This window comes from Nerophis ophidion, linkage group LG08, assembly GCF_033978795.1.
Source record: "Nerophis ophidion isolate RoL-2023_Sa linkage group LG08, RoL_Noph_v1.0, whole genome shotgun sequence".
NCBI classification, from domain to species: Eukaryota; Metazoa; Chordata; class Actinopteri; order Syngnathiformes; family Syngnathidae; genus Nerophis; species Nerophis ophidion.
The window spans coordinates 76,976,018-77,004,001 of NC_084618.1; the positions used below are offsets into that span (position 1 = coordinate 76,976,018).

The 27,984-nt window shown below is 43.3% G+C and overlaps 1 protein-coding gene across 4 annotated transcripts in view; it reads right to left on the reverse strand.

Annotated features, from left to right (window-relative positions):
* LOC133558400 (zinc finger MIZ domain-containing protein 1-like) overlaps positions 1-27,984 on the reverse strand; it is a 322,168-nt gene that overhangs the window by 191,803 nt on the left and 102,381 nt on the right. For all 4 annotated transcript variants that reach the window (XM_061909765.1, XM_061909764.1, XM_061909763.1 and 1 more), the window contains exon 2: positions 25,798-25,899. The gene's annotated coding sequence lies outside the window, so the exon portion shown is untranslated. The remainder of the gene's footprint in view (positions 1-25,797; positions 25,900-27,984) is intronic.

Consider the following 27,984-nt stretch of genomic DNA (forward strand, 5'->3'; position numbering starts at 1 on the left):
GAGAATATTTTTGCCACACTAACAATTATTCCGGAGGATTTTTGACTGGCATTCTTCTGTGACATCTCTGATTAGTGTTTTTGGGCTAGGTTCATAAGCTATGACTAGTAAGGGTGTGAATTTTTGGGCATGTAAAAATTCGATCCCATTCTGATTTCCGGTGTGACAATTCGATACAGAATTGATTCTCGATTCAAATGTATTATTTGTATTTTAGAATTGTAACACAATTTGTTTCAAACAGGTTCCATGTTAGAGAACTTGTTCTGGTTGCATGGAGATGGCCTAAAAATCTATAAAAAAAATAGATTAATACTTTTTTTTTTAAACTATGAATCGATTGGGACCAAATCGATTGCGATTTGGATGTGAATCGAGTTTTTGCTATCGATTATTTTAGTGCTCGAATAACCTATTGATGAGTTTCTTCGATTGATCGTGTCATTGGATAAAACACTTTTCATAGCCTTGATGCATATTTTAAGGAATATACTTAAAATAAGCAAAAACATGTTTTATTTCTGCTTGCAGTAACTTTATTTTGGTTTTTTACACATCATCAACATTGAAAAAAAAAGTCTGCCACAAAGATCATGTCTCCTACACATTTGATACATTTTTATTAATTGTGCTCATTAAACGATGAATCAAAAAAAGTTTTGAACTGTGTAAGTCAGACTAGTCCGGGGGTCGGCATCACACGGCTCTGCCGCTCTTTAGCGCCGCCCTAGTGGCTCTCTGGAGATTTTTCAAAAATTTATGAAAAATGGAAAAAAATGAGGGGGGAAAAAAAACATATTTTTTGTTTTCATATGGTTTCTGTAGGACAAACATGACCAAAAACTCCCTAATTGTTATAAAGCACACTGTTTTTATCAAACATGCTTCACTGACTCGAGTATTTTGCGAGCACCGTTTTGTCCACTATTTTTGGCGGCCCTTGAACTCACCATTTATGGTTTACATATATAACTTTCTCCGACTTTCTAAGACGTGTTTTATGCCACTTCTTTTTCAGTCTCATTTTGTCCACCAAACTTTTAATGTTGTGCGTGAATGCACAAAGGTGAGTTTTGTTGATTTTATTGACTTGTGTGGAGAGCTTATCAGACATATTTGGTCCCTGCATGACGGCAAGCTAATCGATGCTAACTTGCTATTTAGGCTAGCTGTATGTACATATTGCATCATTATGCCTCATTTGTAGCTATATTTGACCTAATTTAGTTTCCTTTAAGTCCTCTTGATTCAATTTATATCTCATGACACACTATATGTATGTAATATGGCTTTTTAATTTTTTGCGGCTCCAGACAAATTTGTTTTTGTATTTTTGGTCCGATATATCTCTTTCAACATTTGGACTAGTCCAACTCCTGATTGATTGATTTCTTATGTTTTAAAGGCCTACTGAAATGAGATGTTCTTATTTAAACGGGGATAGCAGGTCCATTCTATATGTCATACTTGATCATTTCGTGATATTGCCATATTTTTGCCGAAAAGATTTAGTAGAGAACATTGACGATAAATTTTGCAACTTTTGGTCGCTAATAAAAAAGCCTTGCCTGTACCGGAAGTAGCAGACGATGTGCCCTTGACGTCACGGGTTGTGGAGCTCCTCACATCCTCACATTGTTTACAATCATGGCCACCAGCAGTGAGAGCGATTCGGACCGAGAAAGCGACGATTTCCCCATTAATTTGAGCGAGGATTAAAGATTTGTGGATGAGGATAGTGAAGGACTATAAAAAAATAAATGAATAAAGGCGAGGGCAGTGGGAGCGATTCAGATGTTATTAGACACATTTACTAGGATAATTCTGGAAAATCCCTTATCTGCTTTTGTGTTACTAGTGTTTAGTGAGATTATATGGTACCTGAGAGTCGGAGGGCTGTGGCCACGGGTGTGGTGAACGCCAGTGTCTCTGGTAGAAGGAGGTAAGAGAGTCCGCAGCTGCAGGTGGACGCAAGCTCCGCTCATGTCTACGGCAAGAACCGACTTATTACCACAATTTTCTCACCGAAACCTGCCGGTTGACATGTGGTCGGGAACCATGTTCGCTTGACCGCTCTGTTCCATAGTAAAGCCACCAGCAGCGAGAGCGATTTGGACCGAGAAAGCGATGATTTCCCCATTATTTTGAGCGAGGATTAAAGACTCGTGGATGAGGATAGAGAGAGTGAAGGACTATAACAAAAAAATTTTAAAAAAAAAGAAAAAGGCGAGGGCAGTGGGAGCGATTCAGATGTTATTAGACACATTTACTAGGATAATTCTGGAAAATCCCTTATCTGCTTATTGTGTTACTAGTGTTTAGTGAGATTATATGGTACCTGAAAGTCGGAGGGTTGTGGCCACGGGTGTGGTGAACGCCAGTGTCTCTGGTAGAAGGAGGTAAGAGAGTCCGCAGCTGCAGGTGGACGCAAGCTCCGCTCATGTCTACGGCAAGAACCGACTTATTACCACAATTTTCTCACCGAAACCTGCCGGTTGACATGTGGTCGGGAACCATGTTCGCTTGACCACTCTGTTCCATAGTAAAGCCACCAGCAGCGAGAGCGATTTGGACCGAGAAAGCGATGATTTCCCCATTATTTTGAGCGAGGATTAAAGATTCGTGGATGAGGATAGAGAGAGTGAAGGACTATAACAAAAAAATTAAAAAAAAAAAGAAAAAGGCGAGGGCAGTGGGAGCGATTCAGATGTTATTAGACACATTTACTAGGATAATTCTGGAAAATCCCTTATCTGCTTATTGTGTTACTAGTGTTTTAGTGAGATTATATGGTACCTGAAAGTCGGAGGGGTGTGGCCACGGGTGTGGTGAACGCCAGTGTCTCCGGTGGAAGGAGGTAAGAGAGTCCGCAGTTGCAGGTGGACGCAAGCTCCGCTCATGTCTACGGCAAGAACCGACTTATTACCACAATTTTCTCACCGAAACCTGCCGGTTGACATGTGGTCGGGAACCATGTTCGCTTGACCGCTCTGTTCCATAGTAAAGCCACCAGCAGCGAGAGCGATTTGGACCGAGAAAGCGATGATTTCCCCATTATTTTGAGTGAGGATTAAAGACTCGTGGATGAGGATAGAGAGAGTGAAGGACTATAACAAAAAAATTTAAAAAAAAAAGAAAAAGGCGAGGGCAGTGGGAGCGATTCAGATGTTATTAGACACATTTACTAGGATAATTCTGGAAAATCCCTTATCTGCTTATTGTGTTACTAGTGTTTTAGTGAGATTATATGGTACCTGAGAGTCGGAGGGGTGTGGCCACGGGTGTGGTGAACGCCAGTGTCTCCGGTGGAAGGAGGTAAGCGAGTCCGCAGCTGCAGGAGGACGCAAGCTCCGCTCATGTCTACGGCAAGAACCGACTTATTACCACAATTTTCTCACCGAAACCTGCCGGTTGACATGTGGTCGGGAACCATGTTCGCTTGACCACTCTGTTCCATAGTAAAGCCACCAGCAGCGAGAGCGATTTGGACCGAGAAAGCGATGATTTCCCCATTATTTTGAGCGAGGATTAAAGACTCGTGGATGAGGATAGAGAGAGTGAAGGACTATAACAAAAACATTTAAAAAAAAAAGAAAAAGGCGAGGGCAGTGGGAGCGATTCAGATGTTATTAGACACATTTACTAGGATACTTCTGGAAAATCCCTTATCTGCTTATTGTGTTACTAGTGTTTTAGTGAGATTATATGGTACCTGAAAGTCGGAGGGGTGTGGCCACGGGTGTGGTGAACGCCAGTGTCTCCGGTGGAAGGAGGTAAGCGAGTCCGCAGCTGCAGGAGGACGCAAGCTCCGCTCATGACTACGGTAAGAGCTGACTTATTACCACAATTTTCTCACCGGTTAACATGTGGTCGGGAACCATGTTCGCTTGACCGCTCTGTTCCATAGTAAAGCTTCACCTTCGGGAATGTAAACAAGGAAACACCGGCTGTGTTTGTGTTGCTAAAGGCAGCTGCAATACACCGCTTCCCACCTACATCTTTCTTCTTTGACGTCTCCATTTTTTGATGAACAACTTGCAAAAGATTCAGCAACACAGATGTCCGGAATACTGTGTAATTATGCGATTAAAGCAGACGAGTTTTATCCGTGATCGGTGCTGGAAGAACACGTCCGCTACGACCGGTGACGTCACGCGCCAACATACGAGTAATCATTCTGCGACGTTTTCAACAGAAATTTAAAATTGCAATTTAGTAAACTAAAGCGGCCGTATTGGCATGTGTTGCAATGTTAATATTTCATCATTGATATATAAACTATCAGACTGCGTGGTCGCTAGTAGTGGCTTTCAGTAGGCCTTTAAGAGGCGACTTGCAAATAGAGGAAATCACAACCCGGTGGTTCTTTCTTGATATATTCATTGCCTTAATGAGACCATAGCAAATGGCCTTGAGTGACAAAACACTATGCAATATTACTGCGGCATTAGGCAGAAGGCAGGCTGGCTAATGCGCTCGTATTTCAAAGAAAAGAACATCGAGGTAGACCGTTGCTAACAGCCAACAGCGCCTCAATGCTGAGAGTTATTTTTCAAGCCCTCAAGCCATTGATTCATTTGCCGGCGAGCGAGACACATTTCAGGCAATTCATCACCAGCTATGGGAAATTGACAAGGTATTCACGAGTGGAGTGTCAAACGGATGTCAGAGTGTGTAATTATGGAGTCGAAAAGAGGACGTGACACTTCATGTGCTCTTAATTCTCGTAACGTCTTGGTTTCCAGACGCAGAGCGGGTAGTTTGGACTGAAAAGGCACAGAACGTCTTCCCCCTCTTGTATTGTATCCTCCGAGGCAGAGACACTGTAAATCAGGCTTCAGCAATTATTTTGAGTCGGGGGCCAAATTTAGAGGAAAAAAATCGGTCTTAGGGCCAGTATATGTATTTTTAGGAACCTCACAATAACGTCTGATTGAATGCTAAAACTGGGGATAGGTTAATTGGCAACACTAAATTGGCCCTAATGTGTGAATGTTGTCTGTCTATCTGTGTTGGCCCTGCGATGAGGTGGCGACTTGTCCAGGGTGTACCCCGCCTTCCGCCCGATTGTAGCTGAGATAGGCGCCAGCGCCGCCGCGACCCCAAAGGGGAATAAGCGGTAGAAAATGGATGGATGGGATGGATGAATGCTAAAACGTTATGACAGAAAGCCTTAAAAAACGGAATGGATTTTTTAATTTTTTTTGTTATACATATATTTTATAAGAATATAACTCACTTCACCTATTAAAACGAAGGTGCATACATAAGTAATGAGTAAGAAATGTTGAATAAAGTGTAACAAAATAGTGCAAAGCGTGAAAATATAAACATTGAGAAACCTGAGAATAACTGTTTGCAGGTTTACTGGCTGTGTAACATTATTTTGGTCTGTTATTCTTATTAAGGTATATGAAGAAGAATTAATGTTATGCAGTATTAATAATTTATACATTATTAAATTAAATTTGTGTCATTTTAAGGTAGCACATTTCCTATATTTTGTCATTTGTTGTTTTCATACAGTCCTGCAGTTTAAGTGTCCGTTTTTTATGTTTTTTAATCCAAAAAACTGCCATACTGTCAAAGAGACTTTTCCTGTCCTGCTGACAATTTCCCCGCTCACTGCAGTACTCATTCTAGGTTTCTCTTCAATCAATCAATTAATCAATGTTTACTTATATAGCCCTAAATCAGTAGTGTCTCAAAGGGCTGCACAAACCACTACGACATCCTCGGTAGGCCCACATAAGGGCAAGGAAAACTCACACCCAGTGGGACGTCGGTGACAATGATGACTATGAGAACCTTGGAGAGGAGGAAAGCAATGGATGTCGAGCGGGTCTAACATGATACTGTGAAAGTTCAATCCACAATGGATCCAACACAGTCGCGAGAGTCCAGTCCAAAGCGGATCCAACACAGCAGCGAGAGTCCCGTTCACAGCGGAGCCAGCAGGAAACCATCCCAAGCGGAGGCGGATCAGCAGCGCAGAGATGTCCCCAGCCGATACACAGGCAAGGAGTACATGCCCACCGGATCGGACCGGACACCCTCCACAAGGTAGAGTGGGACATAGGAGAAAAGGAAAAGAAACGGCAGATCAACTGGTCTAAAAAGGGAGTCTATTTAAAGGCTAGAGTATACAAATGAGTTTTAAGGTGAGACTTAAATGCTTCTACTGAGGTGGCATCTCGAATTGTTACCGGGAGGGCATTCCAGAGTACTGGAGCCCGAAATGAAAACGCTCTATAGCCCGCAGACTTTTTTTGGGCTTTGGGAATCACTAATAAGCCGGAGTCCTTTGAACGCAGATTTCTTGCCGGGACATATGGTACAATACAATCGGCAAGATAGGATGGAGCTAGACCGTGTAGTATTTTATACATAAGTAGTAAAACCTTAAAGTCACATCTTAAGTGCACAGGAAGCCAGTGCAGGTGAGCTCCGTGCAGAGAATCAACAGCGAGTCATCAACACGGCGCAACCAAACCTGATAGTTGACTGTCACGCCGCGGTCGCATTTTACTGCGTGGGGTCGTTTTCCCAAGATGCAGACGGAACTCCGGAGGCAAGGTGCAGGTAAGACAACGATTTATTGTTCATAAATTATACAGGATCCAAAACAATCGATCAAAGTTTATTTATAAAGCCCTTAATCACGATCAATCAATCAATTACCATGAATTGATTAAAAAGGACCCCGACTTAAACAAGTTGAAAAACTTATTCGGGTGTTACCATTTAGTGGTCAATTGTACGGAACATGTACTGAACTGTACTAATACTACTAATAAAAGTTTCAATCATTCAATGTTTATTTATATAGCAAGCCACAACATATTCGGTTCAGATCCCACATCAGGGCAAGAAAAAACTCAACCCTATGGGATAACAATGAGAAACCTTGGAGGGGACCGCAGTTATGGGGACCTCCACTCCCTGGGCGACCGGTGTAATGTACGTCGAGTTAATACTTCCTGATAAACAAACAAAACCAGCGTGCCGGTAGCAGGGGAAGCAAAGCTAATAGCTAGCGCGAAAGTTTAGCATAGAAACAGGCAAGCCAAAATGGCGATGCTTAGCTCAGGAATCAAACAAGGTCAACGAAGTAACTGATGCAGGAAGCAAATAAGACAGCCAGACTGAGTGTGGCGAAAAAAGGGAATAAGTAAAATAACATCCACGCCGGGGATCGAACGCACCAAAAGTGTCCCTGCTGGGGTATACCAGTACTAATCATCACCTAGCCCGCCCTGAGATCGGTAGGTCGTGAGTTCAAACCCCGGCTGAGTCGTACCAGAGACTATAGAAAATGGGACCCGTTACCTCCCTGCTTGGCACTCAGCATCGAGGGTTGGAATTGGGGGTTAAATCACCAAAAATGATTCCCGGGCACGGCCCCTGCTGCTCACTGCTCCCCTCACCTCCCAGGAGGGGGATCAGGGGCGATGGGTCAAATGCAGAGAATCATTTCGCCACACCTAATGTGTGTGTGTGACAATCAGTGGTACTTGAACTTGAATCAATTAAAAACAGTACTAGGGTTGTACGGCAGTGGTCCCCAACCACCGGGCCGCGGTTCGATTGGTACCGGGCGGCAGAATAATTTTTTTTGTAATTTTTATTATCCATCCATCCATCATCTTCCGCTTATCCGAGGTCGGGTCACGGGGGCAGCAGCCTAAGCAGGGAAGCCCAGACTTCCCTCTCCCCAGCCACTTCATCCAGCTCTTCCCGGGGGATACCGAGGCGTTCCCAGGCCAGCCAGGAGACATAGTCTTCCCAACGTGTCCTGGGTCTTCCCCGTGGCCTCCTACCGGTTGGACGTGCCCTAGACACCTCCCTAGGGAGGCGTTCGGGTGGCATCCTGACCAGATGCCCGAACCACCTCATCTGGCTCCTCTCGATGTTCCCGGATGGCAGAGCTTCTCACCCTATCTCTAAGGGAGACCTCGCCACACGGCGGAGGAAACTCATTTGGGCCGCTTGTACCCGTGATCTTATCCTTTCGGTCACGACCCAAAGCTCATGACCATAGGTGAGGATGGGAACGTAGATCGACCGGTAAATTGAGAGCTTTGCCTTCCGGCTCAGCTCCTTCTTCACCACAACGGATCGGTACTGATTTACTGTTCTTTGAAATGTTGCGACTTATTTGTGTCATTGCTTTCCTTTTGTTTACGTTTCCAAACACGGATTTCCTACGCAGCGGGCCTGAATCAAAAGGTGCCCAGGACAGAAATACCATGTTGGTGCCAACACAACTGAAACATCAAAAATCGATGAATCCACCCTGTTGCGTTCTATGAGCTCGACAACCGTGACCCCTGACCTCGACCCACCGGCTCCTACATCAGTGGGAGAGCCTGACAAGACTCCAGGGGAGGCTTTCTTGGCAGTGGAACGAAGAAAAAAAAAACAGCTTTGATGGATGCCATGTTCACGCACCTCTTTCTCTTACCGGGTGACTAATGGGCTAATAATATATCCGTCACCCTCGCCGTGTTATCTGGCGCTTTTCTCGCGGAGGGTACAACGTCACCGCCTGTCCCCGCTGGAAAAGATACGACTGGGAATTTTCCTGCCGAGAAGACTTAGGTCCACATAGCATTACGGACGTCCTTATTACGAGATTAAGATGTGGACGTAGGTCTCCTTGGACGGAATGTTAGCGATTACCAGTGGTTTGCACTGTGAACCGCTACGCTACCAAATCCATCCATCCATCCATTTTCTACCGCTTATTCCCTTTCGGGGTCGCGGGGGCGCTGGCGCCTATCTCAGCTACAATCGGGCGGAAGGCAGGGTACACCCTGGACAAGTCGCCACCTCATCGCAGGGCTAACACAGATAGACAGACAACATTCACACTCACATTCACACACTAGGGCCAATTTAGTGTTGCCAAATGTTTTAGCCAATACATCCATTATAAAAGCGCTTCCCGAATGAATAAACTAGATCGGGGGGCGGTTTAGCTCGGTTGGTAGAGCGGCCATGCCAGCAACTTGAGGGTTGCCGGTTCGATTCCCGCTTCCGCCATCCTAGTCACTGCCGTTGTGTCCTTGGGCAAGACACTTTACCCACCTGCTCCCAGTGCCACCCGCACCGGTTTAAATGTAACTTAGATATTGGGTGTCACTATGTAAAGCGCTTTGAGTCACTAGAGAAAAAGCGCTATATGAATATAATTCACTTCACTTCAGGGATTCGCAAACTGTCGTGGTACGCGTGCTCCATCTTGCCGATCATCCAATAAGCAGGGGCGACCATTAAAAAGACGTTGTTTGGATGAGAAGGGGGACCGGAGGGTGTGTTCCAACTATCGTGGGATCACACTCCTCAGCCTTCCCGGTAAGGTTTACTCAGGTGTACTGGAGAGGAGGCTACGCCGGATAGTCGAACCTCGGATTCAGGAGGAACAGTGTGGTTTTCGTCCTGGTCGTGGAACTGTGGACCAGCTCTATACTCTCGGCAGGGTTCTTGAGGGTGCATGGGAGTTTGCCCAACCAGTCTACATGTGCTTTGTGGACTTGGAGAAGGCATTCGACCGTGTCCCTCGGGAAGTCTTGTGGGGAGTGCTCAGAGAGTATGGGGTATCGGACTGTCTGATTGTGGCGGTCCGCTCCCTGTATGATCAGTGTCAGAGCTTGGTCCGCATTGCCGGCAGTAAGTCGGACACATTTCCAGTGAGGGTTGGACTCCGCCAAGGCTGTCCTTTGTCACCGATTCTGTTCATAACTTTGATGGACAGAATTTCTAGGCGCAGTCAAGGCGTTGAGGGGTTCCGGTTTGGTGACCGCAGGATTAGGTCTCTGCTTTTTGCAGATGATGTGGTCCTGATGGCTTCATCTGACCGGGATCTTCAGCTCTCACTGGATCGGTTCGCAGCCGAGTGTGAAGCGACCGGAATGAGAATCAGCACCTCCAAGTCCGAGTCCATGGTTCTCTCCCGGAAAAGGGTGGAGTGCCATCTCCGGGTTGGGGAGGAGACCCTGCCCCAAGTGGAGGAGTTCAAGTACCTAGGAGTCTTGTTCACGAGTGGGGGAAGAGTGGATCGTGAGATCGACAGGCGGATCGGTGCGGCGTCTTCAGTAATGCGGACGTTGTACCGATCCGTTGTGGTGAAGAAGGAGCTGAGCCGGAAGGCAAAGCTCTCAATTTACCGGTCGATCTACCTTCCCATCCTCACCTATGGTCATGAGCTTTGGGTCATGACCGAAAGGATAAGATCACGGGTACAAGCGGCCGAAATGAGTTTGGGTCTCTCCCTTAGAGATAGGGTGAGAAGCTCTGCCATCCGGGAGGAACTCAAAGTAAAGCCGCTGCTCCTCCACATGGAGAGGAGCCAGATGAGGTGGTTCGGGCATCTGGTCAGGATGCCACCCGAACGCCTCCCTAGGGAGGTGTTTAGGGCACGTCCAACCGGTAGGAGGCCACGGGGAAGACCCAGGACACGTTGGGAAGACTATGTCTCCCGGCTGGCCTGGGAACGCCTCGGGATCCCCCAGGAAGAGCTAGACGAAGTGGCTGGGGAGAGGGAAGTCTGGGTTTCCCTGCTTAGGCTGTTGCCCCCGCGACCCGACCTCGGATAAGCGGAAGATGATGGATGGATGGATGGATGTTTGGATGACAACATATGTAGCTCCAAAACCTGTATGTACCTTTCAGCATTAATGGTGCCTTCACATATGTGTAAGTTACCCATGCCTTGGGCACTAATACACCCCCATACCATCACAGATGCTGGCTTTTCCACTTTGTGGCTTGGACACAGTCCAGATCAGGGGTGTCAAACTCAAATACAGAGTGGGCCAAAATTTTAAACGGAACAAAGCCGCGGGCCGAGGTTGAACAAATTAACCTTTCAATGGGGACCCAAACAAGTTTTGCATTGAATATTGAACAAGCAAGGCTTATATAACTTTATAGTGACATGCAAAATCCATCCATCCATCCTATTTCTACCGCTTATTCCCTTTTGGGGTCGCGGGGGGCGCTGGCGCCTATCTCAGCTACAATCGGGCGGAAGGCGGGGTACACCCTGGACAAGTCGCCACCTCATCGCAGGGCCAACACAGATAGACAGACAACCTTCACACTCACATTCATGCAAAATCCAGCTTCAAATAATAATAATAATAATAAAAAAAAATATCAATGGCATATCGATTTGCAATCTTCTGAGGTAAATATCGACAGGCCAATAATAAATTTGAAAATAAAATAACAATAATGAATGAACCAAACATTCAAACCTTGAAGTAGCAATGAATAAAACATTAATTATTGGTCAGTTTGCTGGAAGTTTCCCGGACGAGTTAGTGCTGCAAGGGCTTCTGTGTATTTGTTCTGTTGTGTTACGGTGCGGATGTTCACCCGAAATGTGTTTGTCATTCTTGTTTGGTGTGGGTTCACAGTCTGGCGCATATTTGTAACCGTGCTAATGTTGTTTATACGGCCACCCTCAGTGTGACCTGTATGGCTGTTGACCAAGTATGCCTTGCATTCACTTGTGCGTGTGTGTGTAAAAGCCACAAATATTATGTGACACGCTGTTAGTATGGAGGAAAAGCGGACGTGACGACAGGTTGTAGAGAACGCTAAAATGCACGCCCCCAATATAGTTGTCCAGGTGGAAATCGGTAGAAATTTGGGAGAATGGTTGCCCTGGGAGATTTTCGGGAGGGGCACTGAACTTCGGGAGTCTACCGGGAAAATTAGGAGGGTTGGCAAGTATGAGTATAAGCGGTGAATGCGGTGTTACAGCTGCACCGACCAGATTTGGCCTGTGGGCCAGAGTTTGACACCCATGGTCCAGAGGGTTCTTTTCCTCTTTGGTCCGGAGGACACGACGTCCACCGTTCCCAAAAACAATTTCAAATGTGGACTCGTCAGACCACAGAATACCTTTCCACTTTGCATCAGTCCATCTTAGATGAGCTCGGGCTCAGCGAAGCAGGCGGCGTTTCTGGGTGTTGTTGATAAATGGCTTTCGCTTTGCATAGTAGAGTTTTAACTAGCACTTACAGATGTAGCGGCAATTAAGTATTTTGTCTTTGCAGTGTAATTGAATTGAATATAGGTTGAAAAGGATTTGAAAATCATTGTATTCTGTTTTTATTCATGATTTTACACAACGTGCCAACTTGACTGGTTTTGGGTGTTGTAAATACACTTGTTAAATAAAACTTCTGATTGCTGTTAATGAATACTTAGGCCTACTATGCTACTGTATATTGATGTTGGTCATTATGGTGGTGCTTAAAAGTGTTTTCTGAGGTGTTACTTAGTTGAAAACGTTTGAGAACCACTGAACCAAATGCTACTAATCCTAAAACAAACATTTAAAAGTGTAAAAAACAAAAAACAAAAAACAGCAGGCTGGGTAAATGTAATGTTGGTATGATTTATGTGTTTAGCTTCAAGCTTTAACAGCAAAGAAATACGATGCTTAACCGCCCCGACACAACTATCATGACAGAAATCGCATACCTTTGTGTTACTCCCTTACAACCGAGGGGAAGGATGTGTTACTAAAAAAGCCTTTATGTGTTTTTTTTTTTACACAGACCAAACGTGTCAAGGGAAAATGCAGGGAAATGTGGCATATTTTACTTGAAGTGAATTATATTTATATAGCGCTTTTTCTCTTGTGACTCAAAGCGCTTTACATAGTGAAAGCCAACATCTAAGTTACATTTAAACTTGTCATGTTTTTTGTGATCATGTCTTGTTTAGTTGTGTTAGATTACTTCAAGACTCCATTAGTTCCTGTTTTTTCACTCCGTTGTTTTGTATCAATGCCTACCAATCAGTTCACCTCCCGAATCACGCACCTGATTCATTTAAACTCATGCACCTGTTTTCAAGCACCACAGCACTATTTAAGCCTGTAGTTGCCAGGCAGTCAGCCTGGCGACATCAGAATCAGAATCGGACATACTTTATTAATCCCAAAAGGTCATCCGCTACTCACCCTTGCTCCATGCTGATGATCTATCAATCAATCAATCAATGTTTATTTATATAGCCCCAAATCACAAATGTCTCAAAGGACTGCACAAATCATTACGACTACAACATCCTCGGAAGAACCCACAAAAGGGCAAGGAAAACTCACACCCAGTGGGCAGGGAGAATTCACATCCAGTGGGACGCCAGTGACAATGCTGACTATGAGAAACCTTGGAGAGGACCTCAGATGTGGGCAACCCCCCCCCTCTAGGGGACCGAAAGCAATGGATGTCGAGCGGGTCTAACATGATACTGTGAAAGTTCAATCCATAGTGGCTCCAAGACAGCAGTGAGAGTCCCGTCCACAGGAAACCATCTCAAGCGGATCAGCAGCGTAGAGATGTCCCCAACCTATGCTCTTTTCTCGTTCCCCGTAAGTTTTATTATTCATGCCATGGTTTGCAAGTTTTGTTTTGTGTCCATAGTTTGTGTTGTAGTAATATTTTTGTTTCATAGCCAAGTTTTCGTACCTCCTCTGTGAGCGCCTTTTGTTTGTACCTTTTTTTTTGAGTTAAGATTAAAATATGTCATTACCTTCACATCGTGTCCGGTCCAGTTGCTTTGACCCACGGGAAAACAAACCTCACCAAAGTTCACGCCTTGACAAAACCAGTGTGGGTGGCACTGGGAGCAGGTGGGTAAAGTGTCTTGCCCAAGAACACAATGGCAGTGACTAGGATGGCGGACGCGGGGATCGAACCAGGAACCCTCAAGTTGCTGGCACGGCCACTCCACCAACCGAGCTATACCACCCCTGTTATATGTATATATAACAGTTGTGTGTAGGGATGTAACAACATGAAAATATCATGACCATTATTGCTGAATTTCCCCCAGAGATCAATAAAGTACTTTCTATTGTATTCTATTATGAACTTTTTAAAAAGGTACACACATTGAAATAGTTATGACCAAGGTATTCTTCAATAACTAAAATACATAGACACACTATTTTGCGCGTTTTGTGTTTCTTATGCTTTACTGATTGTACTGTATCTGTTTTAATGGCTAAGCTATTATTGTTATAACTATTGGTCTGTACTGTAACGCTTTAAGATATTAAACGTGTGCGTAACAATAAAATAAATTATTATTATTATTATTTATCATTTCTGGCGGGCTTTGTGACATTCAACTCTGTTCAGGGGTCCTTGAATGCACCGTAAAACATCTCGGTCTCATATTCCTCTGAGTAGAGAACGATCACTCTGTTAAAAAAAACAACAACACAGCTTGTAGATTCAATGTGTATAATTTAATAGTTTTTTTTAATTTAGATTGGTGTACCGTATTTTTCGGACTATAAGGCGCACTTAAAATCCTTTAATTTTCTCAAAACTCGACAGTGCGCCTTATAAACTGGTGAGACTAATGTATGGAATAATTTTGGTTGTGCTTACCCACCTCGAAGCTATTTTATTTGGTACATGGTGAAATGATAAGAGTGACCAGTAGATGGCAGTCAAACATAAGAGATACGTGTAGACTGCAATATGATGGCAATCACACAAAAGAGATGTATGAAGACTGCAATATGACTCAAGTAAACAACACCAAAATGTTATATGTTCCATTGAAAATATACAACATTACACACGGGGCTCAAAAATCGATCGACATTTTTTAGTACGACTTTGGTAAGGCCTGAAGCCGCACAGCTTGATGGATTGTTGGCGCATTAAACATACGAGTATTATTATGGTGTGTGTATTAGGTAAGACATTATCTGGCGTTTTGTTTCACAATATTATGCAAAAGCAAGTTCTGCCATTGCGCAAGTTTTTGTTTTCAGTTTTTGTACCTCCACTGAGAGCGCTTTTGTTTATACCCTTTGTTTTTGTAATATTTTTGAGTTAAGATTAAAGGGAAACATTATCACAATTTCAAAAGGGTTAAAAACAATAAAAATCAGTTCCCAGTGGCTTGTTTTATTTTTCGAAGTTTTTTTCAAAATTTTACACCTCCCGGAATATCCCGAAAAACTGCTTCAAAGTGCCTGATTTTCACCATCGCTATATCCACCCGTCCATTTCCCTGTGACGTCATACAGTGCTGCCGATACAAACAACATGGCGGTTACCACAGCAAGATATAGCGACAGCTCGGATTCAGCGGCTTAAGCGATTCAACGGATTACGCATGTATTGAAACAGATGGTCGGAGTATGGAGGCAGATAGCGAAAACGAAATTGAAGAACAAATTGAAGCTATTGTGCGAATAGCTATTGACGCTATTCGGCCATAGCGTGGGTGTACCTAATGAAGTGGCCCATAGCATGGCTGCCTTATTAGCATTGCCGGTAAAATGTGCGGACCAAATGATCAGGACTTTCGCATCTTGTGACACGGGAGCAACTTAAATCTGTCGATTGGTAAGTGTTTGTTTCGCATTAAATGTGGGTATTTAGTTTCAAATGTACATACAGCTAGCGTAAATGGCATGTTAGCATCGATTAGCGTAGCATGTTAGCATCGATTAGCGTAGCATGTTAGCATCGATTAGCTGGCAGTCATGCTGCGACCAAATATGTCTGATTAGCACATAAGTCAACAACATCAACAAAACTCACCTTTGTGATTTCGTTGACTTAATCGTTGCAAATGCATCTGCAGGTTATCCATACATCTCTGTGCCATGTCTGCCTTAGCATCGCCGGTAAAATGTGGAGACACTCTGGCACATTCAATGGGGGTCTGGCGGCAGATTTCTTGCCAGTGGTGCAACTTGAATCCCTCCCTGTTAGTGTTGTTACACCCTCCGACAACACACCGACGAGGCATGATGTCTCCAAGGTTCCAAAAAATAGTCGAAAAAAACGGAAAATAACAGAGCTGAGACCCGGTGTGTGTAATGTGAAAATGAAAATGGCGGGTGTGTTACCTCGGTGACGTCACGTTCTGACGTCATCGCTAAAAGAGCGATAAACAGAAAGGCGTTTAATTTGCCAAAATTCACCCATTTAGAGTTCGGAAATCGGTTAAAAAAATACATGGTCTTTTTTCCTGCAACATCAAGGTATATATTGACGCTTGCATAGGTTTAGTTCCTGTTTTTTCACTCCGTTGTTTTGTATCAATGCCTACCAATCAGTTCACCTCCCGAATCACGCACCTGATTCATTTAAACTCATGCACCTGTTTTCAAGCACCACAGCACTATTTAAGCCTGTAGTTGCCAGGCAGTCAGCCTGGCGACATCAGAATCAGAATCGGACATACTTTATTAATCCCAAAAGGTCATTCCCCCTTTAAAAATGTCATTACCTTCACATCGTGTCCGATCCAGTCGCTTTGCACCATGGGAAAACCAACCACACCTAGATTAGTGAGAATATACTTACTTTAAGGTATTTCGGGGGTTCATTGAGGCTAGCTAATTTTACTTGTTTTGAAAAGTCCTGACAAACCCAATTTTCTTGTTCTATTTGCAGATAATTTTGCTCAGTTCAAATAAAATACCCCTCATTTTTGTTTTGTTTTTCTTGTTTTTGAACACTGACTTTTCGCGGTGTACCTGCAGAGGGTTATTGGCGACGAGTACAAACAGCACGTTCTGGACTAATACATTTCTTCAAAGTTTTTTTTTTTGCAGAGTTACCAACAAAATTGTTTCTTTGTACTCGCACCAACTCTGATATCTGAATGAAACCCTCCAATCACATTCCCCCCCCCCCCCCCCCCCCCCCCCAAGTACGTTCACTCAACCTTGAGCTGCTTTGACAAAAACGTCTTTCTATCTCCATGCTCCCAAACATCATTGGAAATGATAACAAGCCATGGATGTTTTGCAAGTTGACGTTATAGTGGCAGAACAACCCCCCCCCCCGCATGCTGCCTTTGTTTGTGCAATGGAGGTGGACATGTGTGCAGAGGCAGTAGGGTTGGGGGAGCTCCAAGGCCAGAGAGCCTCTATCCTTCCTGTTCAGTTAGCAGAGGCCTTTCACACTTATCAGTTCCAGATCTCACAAGAGAGATCACTGACAGGAAGGGGATTTTTTTTTTTCATTTTTTTTTTTTCGTAACACGCCGCCCACCTTCCCCTACAACCCCCTTTTCCTTTAACAGAATGGCTGTCCCTCACATTTCACAGAGGAAAGCAATTATTCATCAGGTCGTACACACTGACTCACAGCATGGAGAGCTTCAAAAAACAAATGCCGCCGTCGTGAAGAAAACAGTTAGAATGAATTAGACTTTTTCAGCTTAAGACACACAAGGACCTGAATTTACTCGAACAAAAACAGGTTTATTGTAGCCTACTATACCCCGTCAAAATAAACAATGAGATAGCATCTTAAACAATGTAGAACAGAGGTTCTCAACCTTTTTTCAGTGATGTACCCCCTGTGAACATTTTTCAAATTCAAGTACCCCCTAATCAGAGCAAAGCATTTTTGGTGGAAAAAAATGGATAAAGAAGTAAAATACAGCACTATGTCATTAGTTTCTGATTTATTAAATAGTATGATGGTGCAAAATATTGCTCATTTGTAGTGGTCGGAAAACTTGTTGAAAAATAAAAAAGTGATTTAATTATAAATGATAAATGATAAACGGGTTGTACTTGTATAGCGCTTTTCTACCTTCAAGGTACTCAAAGCGCTTTGACACTACTTCCACATTTACCCATTCACACACACATTCACACACTGATGGAGGGAGCTGCCATGCAAGGCGCTAACCAGCACCCATCAGGAGCAAGGGTGAAGTGTCTTGCTCAGGACACAACGGACGTGACGAGGTTGGTACTAGGTGGGAATTGAACCAGGGACCCTCGGGTTGCGCACGGCCACTATCGCGCCGCGTCACGCCGTCCCTATAAATTATAAATAAAGATTTCTACACATAGAAGTAATCATCAACTTAAAGTGCCCTCTTTGGGGATTGTAATCTGGATTCATCAATTTACTTCTAAACATCCATCCATCCATTTTCTACCGCTTATTCCCTTTCGGGGTCGCGGGGGGCGCTGGCGCCTATCTCAGCTACAATCGGGCGGAAGGCGGGGTACACCCTGGACAAGTCGCCACCTCATCGCAGGGCCAACACAGATAGACAGACAACATTCACACACTAGGGCCAATTTAGTGTTGCCAATCAACCTATCCCCAGGTGCATGTCTTTGGAAGTGGGAGGAAGCCGGAGTACCCGGAGGGAACCCACGCATTCACGGGGAGAACATGCAAACTCCACACAGAAAGATCCCGAGCCTGGATTTGAACCCAGGACTGCAGGACCTTTGTATTGTGAGGCAGACGCACTAACCCCTCTTCCACCGTGAAGCCCAGTTTGGAAATCCATCCATCCATCCATTTTCTACCGCTTATTCCCTTTCGGGTTCGCGGGGGAGCGCTGGCGCCTATCTCAGCTACAATCGGGCGGAAGGCGGGGTACACCCTGGACAAGTCGCCACCTCATCGCAGGGCCAACACAGATAGACAACATTCACACTCACATTCACACACTAGGGCCAATTTAGTGTTGCCAATCAACCTATCCCCAGGTGCATGTCTTTGGAAGTGGGAGGAAGCCGGAGTACCCGGAGGGAACCCACGCATTCACGGGGAGAACATGCAAACTCCACACAGAAAGATCCCGAGCCTGGATTTGAACCCAGGACTGCAGGACCTTCGTATTGTGAGGCAGACGCACTAACCCCTCTGCCACCGTGAAGCCACTTCTAAACATTTCTTCACAAAAAAAAAAATCTTTAACATCAATATTTATGGAACATGTCCACAAAAAAATCTACCTGTCAAGCTGTATTATTCAATAAATATATTTATAAAGGATTTTTGAATTGTTGCTATTTTTAGAATATTTAAAAAAAATCTCACGTACCCCTTGGCATACCTTCAAGTACCCTCAGGGGTACGCGTACCCCCATTTGAGAACCACTGATGTAGAAGACTGTATTGGGTAGCCAGAAAATCCCCCCCCGATTGATCCAAAATAACATTTGTACTATCAGTTAATAACATGGTTCTCAAAAGGGGGTACGCGTACCCCTGGGGGTACTTGAAGGTATGCCAAAGGGTACGTGAGATTTAAAAACATTTATTCTAAAAATAGCATCAATTCAAAAACCCTTTATAAGTATATTTATCAATCAATCAATCAATGTTTACTTATATAGCCCTAAATCACTAGTGTCTCAAAGGGCTGCACAAACCACCACGACATCCTCGGTAGGCCCACATAAGGGCAAGGAAAACTCACACCCAGTGGGACGTCGGTGACAATGATGACTATGAGAACCTTGGAGAGGAGGAAAGCAATGGATGTCGAGCGGGTCTAACATGATACTGTGAAAGTTCAATCCATAATGGATCCACACAGTCGCAAGAGTCCAGTCCAAAGCGGATCCAACACAGCAGCGAGAGTCCCGTTCACAGCGGAGCCAGCAGGAAACCATCCCAAGCGGAGGCGGATCAGCATCGCAGAGATGTCCCCAGCCGATACACAGGCGAGCAGTACATGGCCACCGGATCGGACCGGACCCCCTCCACAAGGGAGAGTGGGACATAGAAGAAAAAGAAAAGAAACGGCAGATCAACTGGTCTAAAAAGGGAGTCTATTTAAAGGCTAGAGTATACAAATGAGTTTTAAGGTGAGACTTAAATGCTTCTACTGAGGTGGCATCTCGAACTGTTACCGGGAGGGCATTCCAGAGTACTGGAGCCCGAAATGAAAACGCTCTACAGCCCGCAGACTTTTTTTGGGCTTTGGGAATCACTAACAAGCCGGAGTCCTTTGAAGGCAGATTTCTTGCCGGGACATACGGTACAATACAATCGGCAAGATAGGATGGAGCTAGACAGTGTAGTTATTTATTTATTTTATTTATTTATTGAAGAATACTTCAACAAAATATGAATGTAAGTTCATAAACTGGCCCTGTGATGAGGTGGCGACTTTTCCAGGTTGTACCCCGCCTTTCGGCCGATTGTAGCTGAGATAGGCGCCAGCGCCCCCCGCGACCCCAAAATAATAAGCGGAATAAGCGGTCGAAAATGGATGGATGGATGGAAGTTTCTAAACTGTGAAAAGAAATGCAACAATGCAATATTCAGTGATGACAGCTAGATTTTTTGTGGACATGTTCCATAAATATTGATGTTTAAGCAGTGGTTCTTAACCTGGGTTCGATCGAACCCTAGGGGTTCGGTGAGTCGGCCTCAGGGGTTCGGCGGAGCCAGTCAAGACACACCCGACTCATCCATACTTGCCAACATTGAGACCTCCGAATTCGGGAGATGGGGGGCGTGATTAAGGTGGGCGGGGTTTGGTGGTAGAGGAGGTGTATATTGTAGATCCCGGAAGAGTTAGTGCTGTAAGGGATTCTGGGTATTTGTTCTGTTGTGTTACGGTGAGGATGTTCTCCCGAAATGTGTTTGTCATTCTTGTTTGGTGTGGGTTCACAGTGTGGTGCGTATTCGTAACAGTGTTAAAGTTGTTTATACGGCCACCCTCAGTGTGACCTGTATGGCTGTTGACCAAGTATGTGTGTGTAAAAGCCACATAAATGATGTGAATACGCCAACACGCCGTTTGTATGGAGGAAAATCGGACGTGACGAAAGGTTGTAGAGGACGCTAAAGGAGAATGGTTGCCCCGGGAGATTTTCGGGAGGGGCACTGAAATTCGGGATTCTCCCGGAAAAATCGGAAGGGTTGGCCGGTATGGACTCATCGTGTAAATAAAAACTTCTCCATATAGGCGTATCGTGGATATGGTAACAGCAGAAGTCACACTGATTTGCAGGTGTGTAATTTGTTGTGGGTTCATGCACCGTTGGTTTTGTTCTTTGAAGAAGGTGATGTTCAAGCATCGGTTCATTTTGTACACCATGAAAAAAAAACATATCTTTGTTTTGAATTTGAAAAAAAAACGTTTTATTTTTCACAAAAGAAGGGTTCGGTGAATGCGTGTATGAAACTGGTGGGGTTCGGAACCTCCAACAAGGTTAAGAACAGTTCGAGATGCTACCTCAGTAGAAGCATTTAAGTCTCACCTTAAAACTCATCTGTATACTCTAGCCTTTAAATAGACCTCCTTTTTAGACCAGTTGATCTGCCGCTTCTTTTCTTTCTCCTATGTCCCCCCCTCCCTTGTGGAGGGGGTCCGGTCCGATGACCATGGATGAAGTACTGGCTGTCCAGAGTTGAGACCCAGGATGGACCGCTCGTCGGGACCCAGGATGGACCGCTCGCCTGTATCGGTTGGGGACATCTCTACGCTGCTGATCCGCTTGAGATGGTTTCCTGTGGACGGGACTCTCGCTGCTGTCTTGGAGCCACTATGGATTGAACTTTCACAGTATCATGTTAGACCCGCTCGACATCCATTGCTTTCGGTCCCCTAGAGGGGGGGGGGTTGCCCACATCTGAGGTCCTCTCCAAGGTTTCTCATAGTCAGCATTGTCACTGGCGTCCCACTGGATGTGAATTCTCCCTGCCCACTGGGTGTGAGTTTTCCTTGCCCTTTTGTGGGTTCTTCCGAGGATGTTGTAGTCGTAATGATTTGTGCAGTCCTTTGAGACATTTGTGATTTGGGGCTATATAAATAAACATTGGTTGATTGATTGATAAGAACCACTGGGTTAAAGATTTCTTTTTTTGTGAAGAAATGTTTAGAATGAAGTTGATGAATCCAGATGGATCTCTATTACAATCCCCAAAGATTACTTTTATGTGTAGAAATCTTTATCTATAATTGTATCACTTGTTTATTTTTCTACAAGTTTTTAATCATTTGTATATCTTTTTTTCCAAATAGTTCGAGAAAGACTACTACAAATGAGCCATATTTTGCCCCGTTATACTATTTAATAAATCAGAAACTGATGACATAGTGCTGTATTTTACTTCTTTATCTCTTTTTTTTCAACCAATAATGCTTTGCTCTGATTAGGGGGTACTTGAATTAAAAAATGTTCACAGGGGGTACATCACTGAAAAAAGGTTGAGAACCACTGAGTTAATAAGATAATAGACTCTTTGAGCCTAATTTAAAAGAAAATACCTTTCAAGTTGTACTTGCATATTAGCAACCAATAACAAAATGTTTATTTTTCCGGACCATAGGGCACACTTCAAATCCTTGTTTCTCTCTCTCAAAACTCAACAGCGTGCCTTATAACCCGGTGCGCCTAATGTACGGAATATTTCTAGTTTTGGTTGCCGACCTCGAAGCTATTATATTTGGTACATGGTGTAATGATAAATGTGACCCCAGTAGATGGCAGTCAAACAAAAGAAATAAGTGTAGACCGCAATATGACTGTAACGTCTGGATGGCATAGCGATGCCGGGGTCGTTCTTCCAAGGATGCGTCAAGAACACAGTAAAGGGTAAGATGTAAAGTATTTATTAAATAAATAAAAGGGCTAGAAACAAAAATACTGGTGCTAAGCAGAAAAGGCAAACAAATGGCGCTAGCATGAGAGCTAGGGAATAAAAACAGAAAAACTAGACTTGGCACGAAGGCACAAAAAAGGGAAAACAAACCATTAGCATGAGAGCAAGAATAAAACAAAGGCGTAGCGTGTAAGCTAGCGATAATAAAACATATAGCATGAGAGCTAAGAATAAACAAAAGGCGTAGTGTGTAAGCTAGCGAGAATATACATACAAATCAGTCGTCACTGTTGCACGAGGGCAAATTAGGATTCCAGGATGAACAACGAAAAGGGGCGAGCTTAAAAAAGGGAGGTGATTACAAGAAACAGGTGAGCTTGGATAGCAAGGGGCAGGTGAACTAATGAGCTACCATGGTGACAGACTAAACAGGAAATAAGGACGTCAAACAACAGTGATACCAAAAAGGAACAATAAACAAGAGTATGTAAAGATCTGAACAGCGGATCGCAACAATGACTCAAGTAAACAACACCAACGTTTTTAATGTTCCATTGAAAATGCAGAACATTACATTTGGCGATCAAAATATTATCAAAATGTTTCAGCACGACTTTGGTGGATTGTCGGCACATTAAACATAAAAGTATTATTATGGTGTGTGTATAAGGTAAGACATATTATCTGGCGTTTTGTTTCGCAATAATACGCAAAAGCAACTTTTCTTATCTTCTGGTACCTGCTGATCTGTATTTGGGATCTGCATGAATTTTGAAAAATTGCGCGAATCCGTCTTTGTAGTGCATGTAAACACCATGGTCGATAAGCTTCTTCTTTTTTTCTATCTTCTTATTATGGGACATTTATCCTCCGCTGTTGCCATTTGTAATTTAAAGTAATGTAAAGTTCTTACTTATATCTGACAGTAAACTCGCCATGAAAGCGCTAAAACATACCGGTGTAGTGAGTTAACATTATTCACCCCAGGAACTTTAGTTATTACAGAGTTCCGGTCGGACGGTTTTTCACAGAACACATTTCCAGCCTTATTGGTGTTTACGGATGAGAAGATGCTGCTCCGTCGTTGATTGAAGTAAAGTCTGAATGTCATTAAAACAGTGAGCTCCATTTTTTGACACTTCTTTCACTCCCGTCCTTGCACGCTACACCGCTACAACAAAGATGACGGGGAGGAGACGCTGCCAAAGGTGAGCCACGTAAATAAGACCGCCCACAAAACGGCGCATCCGGAAGCGGCTTAAAGATGGTCTGTGAAACATAATCTATGCAACATTTTGACCAAAGAACCAACATCACATGTTATGTAGACCACTTTTTATTCGAACCCCTTTACCGTATTGCTTTTGCACTAACTTGTTTAGCTCATTCATTGTTTATGTTCTTTGTTTGTTTTTTGCTCTATGCTTTTTAACCTGTAAAGCAATTTGGTCCAATTTAAAAATTGTTGTAAACGTGCTATATTAATAAAGTTGCCTTGCCTTGCCACAAGGAAGTGTTTTCCATTTAGAAAAAAAATTATATTAATTTGACTCCTTCAATGCGCCCTATAATTTGATGCGCCTTATATATGAAAAAAACTCGGAAATAGACCATTCATCAGCAGTGCGCCTTATAATCCGGTGCGCCCTATGGTCCGGAAAATACAGTATTTATTGTTAGTTACTAGGGGTGTAACGGTACACAAAAATGTTGGTTCGGTACGTACCTCGGTTTAGAGGTCACGGTTCGGTTCATTTACGGTACAGTAAGAAAACAACAAAATATACATTTTTTGGTTATTTATTTACCAAATTTGTAAACAATGGCTTTATCATTTTATTATTGGGAACACTATAATAATTCTGCCCACGTTAATCAACATTAAACTGCCTCAAGTTGTTGCTTAGATGAAATAAAATGACACAACTTTTCTTCTACATATAAAAAGTGCAACATTGAACAGTTTCAAGTCAACTCATCATGCTTATTTTATTACAGCATTGGGGAAGCCTGTAGTTGATTTTTATTATGTAAATGTTATATTTGTATCAACATGTGATAGCAGGGACCCTGCCATTCAAAACCAGGCTGCTACATTACTAATGATTAATGTAACTATTGCTGAAAAAAATAGTACAATAACAATAGGAGAGACTATTCATCCCTGAACACCATGGAGTTCATGTAGGCTTAATGATGCACTTACATTATTATATACACTATCAGAGACAGAAACTCTTCATTTAATATAATGTCCTTTTTTGCTGCTTCAACACACCTCAATCAACACTGTCTGTAACACACACGCATACACACACACCGCAAAATTAGCTAACGTTACGCTAAAAGCTAACTAGCCTTCACCTAAAGCCAGGACTGCGAGTGTGCTGAGCTGCAGTTTGTTTCTAGAAGGTCAACGGGCTCATAGTGATGTTTAAAAAATAGTTGACTTGGAAATGTTTAGTATAATTTGGGGAGAGTCCGTTGCTCCCCTGCTAAAGGCCTATCTGCTCGATGCTGAAGCGCTGACGAAACGCGCTCTGAATACGCACTGCTGATTGGCTTGTTACCGCTACGGTTGTAACCAATCAGATGGTTGTGTGGGAGGGACAATGCAGGGTGCTGTGTACTGACAGAGACAGAGGTAGAACGGAGCGGAGCAGCTTGTTAAGACTTTAGCATAGGCGGCTGCTTCAAATGTTCGTGTGGAACTCGTTCGGTACTCCTCCGCACCGAACCGGAACTCCTGTACCGAAACAGTTCAATACAAATACACGTACCGTTACACCCCTATTAGCTACTGTATTTAGATAATAGCCATACAATTTTCCCCTGAGGCTAAATTCAATTAATATATTCCTAAACTACTCTTATATAACCAATGAGTTAGCATGTTAACAATCCAGCACCATGCTCGTTCGTACACATTCACAAACCTCCACAAAAAAACCCACATTTGTCCTGTGAGTTGATAAGAGAAAAGCCTTTCTAGAGTGCTTATTTTAACTACTTTAAGCGAAAAAGTTCGTAAACAGATCCTAGATAGCCGACGAGCTGGGACTTCGGCAAACCAAAACCACGCTCGGAATCAATCGTAAACTTCAACACAAATCATTTTACTGTCAATTATTACAATAATAGCCTCATTAACAATTGTACCAACAGGGGGTAATTTGGGCAAAACAACAATGACCAGGTCTTTGATAGCAAAAGAGCTAGCATGATAGCATAGCTACTGATCTTCTGTTGTTATCTTGCTCACAAAACCAACTAAGTAGCTTGGTCTTGACAACAACGTATACAAAGTTAATTATATTCTTTCTTAAGCCGTCATATAAAAAAAAAAGAATGTTTAGTTCTTTATTAGCCAACAGTAAGCTCTAACCAGACAAGTATCATTGCCAAAGAGAGGACTCACCTGTGTTTCGAAGTTAATCCTCGGTTCTTCGCCTCGGATGACACCCCCTCCCATCCACACTGAAGGAGGAGAAACACCCCAGCACTCCGACGTTTTCTGCACCTACGAAAAAAACAATAGTATAAGTTAAAAAAAATAAAATATACAGTTTTCTGTCCGTCAAGTTACTTGCTGGTTCTACCAAGACTGTACGATCCACGCCATTGTAGCATGAAACGTAAAAAAGATGATATCCCTTTACGAGACGTCCGATAATATCGGACAGCCCGATGTTATCAGCCAATTAATGCTTTAAAATGTAATATCAGAAATTATCGGTATCGGTTTCAAAATTATCTGTATCGGTTTCAAAAAGTAAAATGTATGACTTTTTAAAACGCAGCTGTGTACATGTACTTAGGGAGAAATACCTTAAAGGCACTGCCTTTGCGCACGGGCCCAGACACATCATATCTATGGCTTTTCACACACACACACAAGTGAATGCAATGCATACTTGGTCAGCAGCCATACAGGTCACACGGAGGGTGGCCGTATAAACAACTTTAAAACTGTTACAAATATGCGCCACACTGTGAACCCACACAAATCAAGAATGACGAACACATTTTGGCAGAACATCCGCACTGTGACATAACATAAACACAACAGAACAAATACCCAGAACCCCTTGCAGCACTAACTCTTTCGGGACGCTACAATATACACCTCGTCCACCTCAACCTCCTCATGCTTTCTCAGGGAGAGCATGTCCCAAATTCCAAGCTGCTGTTTGAGGCATGTTAAAAAAAAATAATGCACTTTGTGACTTCAATAATAAATATGGCAGTGCCATGTTGGGAATTTTTTTGCCATAACTTGAGTTGATTTATTTTGGAAAACATTGTTTAATGCATCCAGCGGGTCATCACAACAAAATTAGGCACAATAATGTGTTAATTTCAGGACTGTATATATCAGTATCGGTTGATATCGGTATCGGTAATTAAGAGTTGGACAATATCGGACGCATGCTAACTGTTAGCATGCGTCAATTAACTACCAAAGTGTATGACTGAGCATTTTGACTTTGGAGTGTTGAATCGGTTGAGAAATTTGGAAGTTTAAAAAAACGGCCCATTTGTTTTGGATGGGACAAAATGTCCAAGAAAATGTGGAATTCCTGGAATTATGGTAATTTTTGGAAAAATTAAAAAAATAGTAGCACGTGTGTCACGAATGAGACAAACATTTTGAACGTTGAATGCTTTGTGTTAGAAAAAAAATATGGGAGTAGATGGCGTCCGAAAAATAGTGCGGCATAATAATTAACCTACTCAGTGGCCTAGTGGTTAGAGCATGGGTGTCAAACTCTGGCCCGCGGGCCAAATTTGGCCCGCCGTTTACTTTAATTTGGCCCTTGAGGCAATATTAAATCAACATTAGAGCTGGCCTGCCGGTAACACCACATTCACCGCTAATACTCATACTTGCCAACCCTCCCGATTTTCCCGGGAGATTCCCGAAGTTTAGTGCCCTTCCCGAGTATCTCCCTGGGCAACCATTATCCCGATTTAAAGGCACTGCCTTTAGCGTCCTCTAGAACATGTCGTCTCGTCCTCTTTTCCTCCATATAAACAGCGTGCTGGCCAAGTCACATAATATATGCGGCTTTCACACACACATACTTGGTCAACAGCTATGCAGGTCACACTGAGGGTGGCCGTATAAACAACTTTAACATTGTTATAAATATGCGCCACATAGTGAACCCACACCAAACAAGAATGACAAAACACATTTCGGGAGAACACCCGCACCGTAACACAACATAAACACAACAGAACAAATACCCAGAACCCCTTGCAGCACTAACTCTACCGGAACGCTACAATATACACCCCCCGCTACCACCAAATCCCACCCACCTCATTTTTATTTTATTTTCGAATTTATAATCCTGTGGAAAACGTTAATGTTGATATTTACCTCAGAAAGCTGTAAATAGAAAAGAGGCAATAATTTTTTTAATTAAATTGTATTTATTATACCACTGATGGTTTTTTGTTTGTTTTTTGAAAGTAGATTTTGCACTACTACGTTATATAAGCTCTGCCTGTTGCATGGGAGGAAGCCGGAGTACCCGGAGGGAACCCATGTAGTCACGGGGAGAACATGCAAACTCCACACAGAAAGATCCCGAGCCGG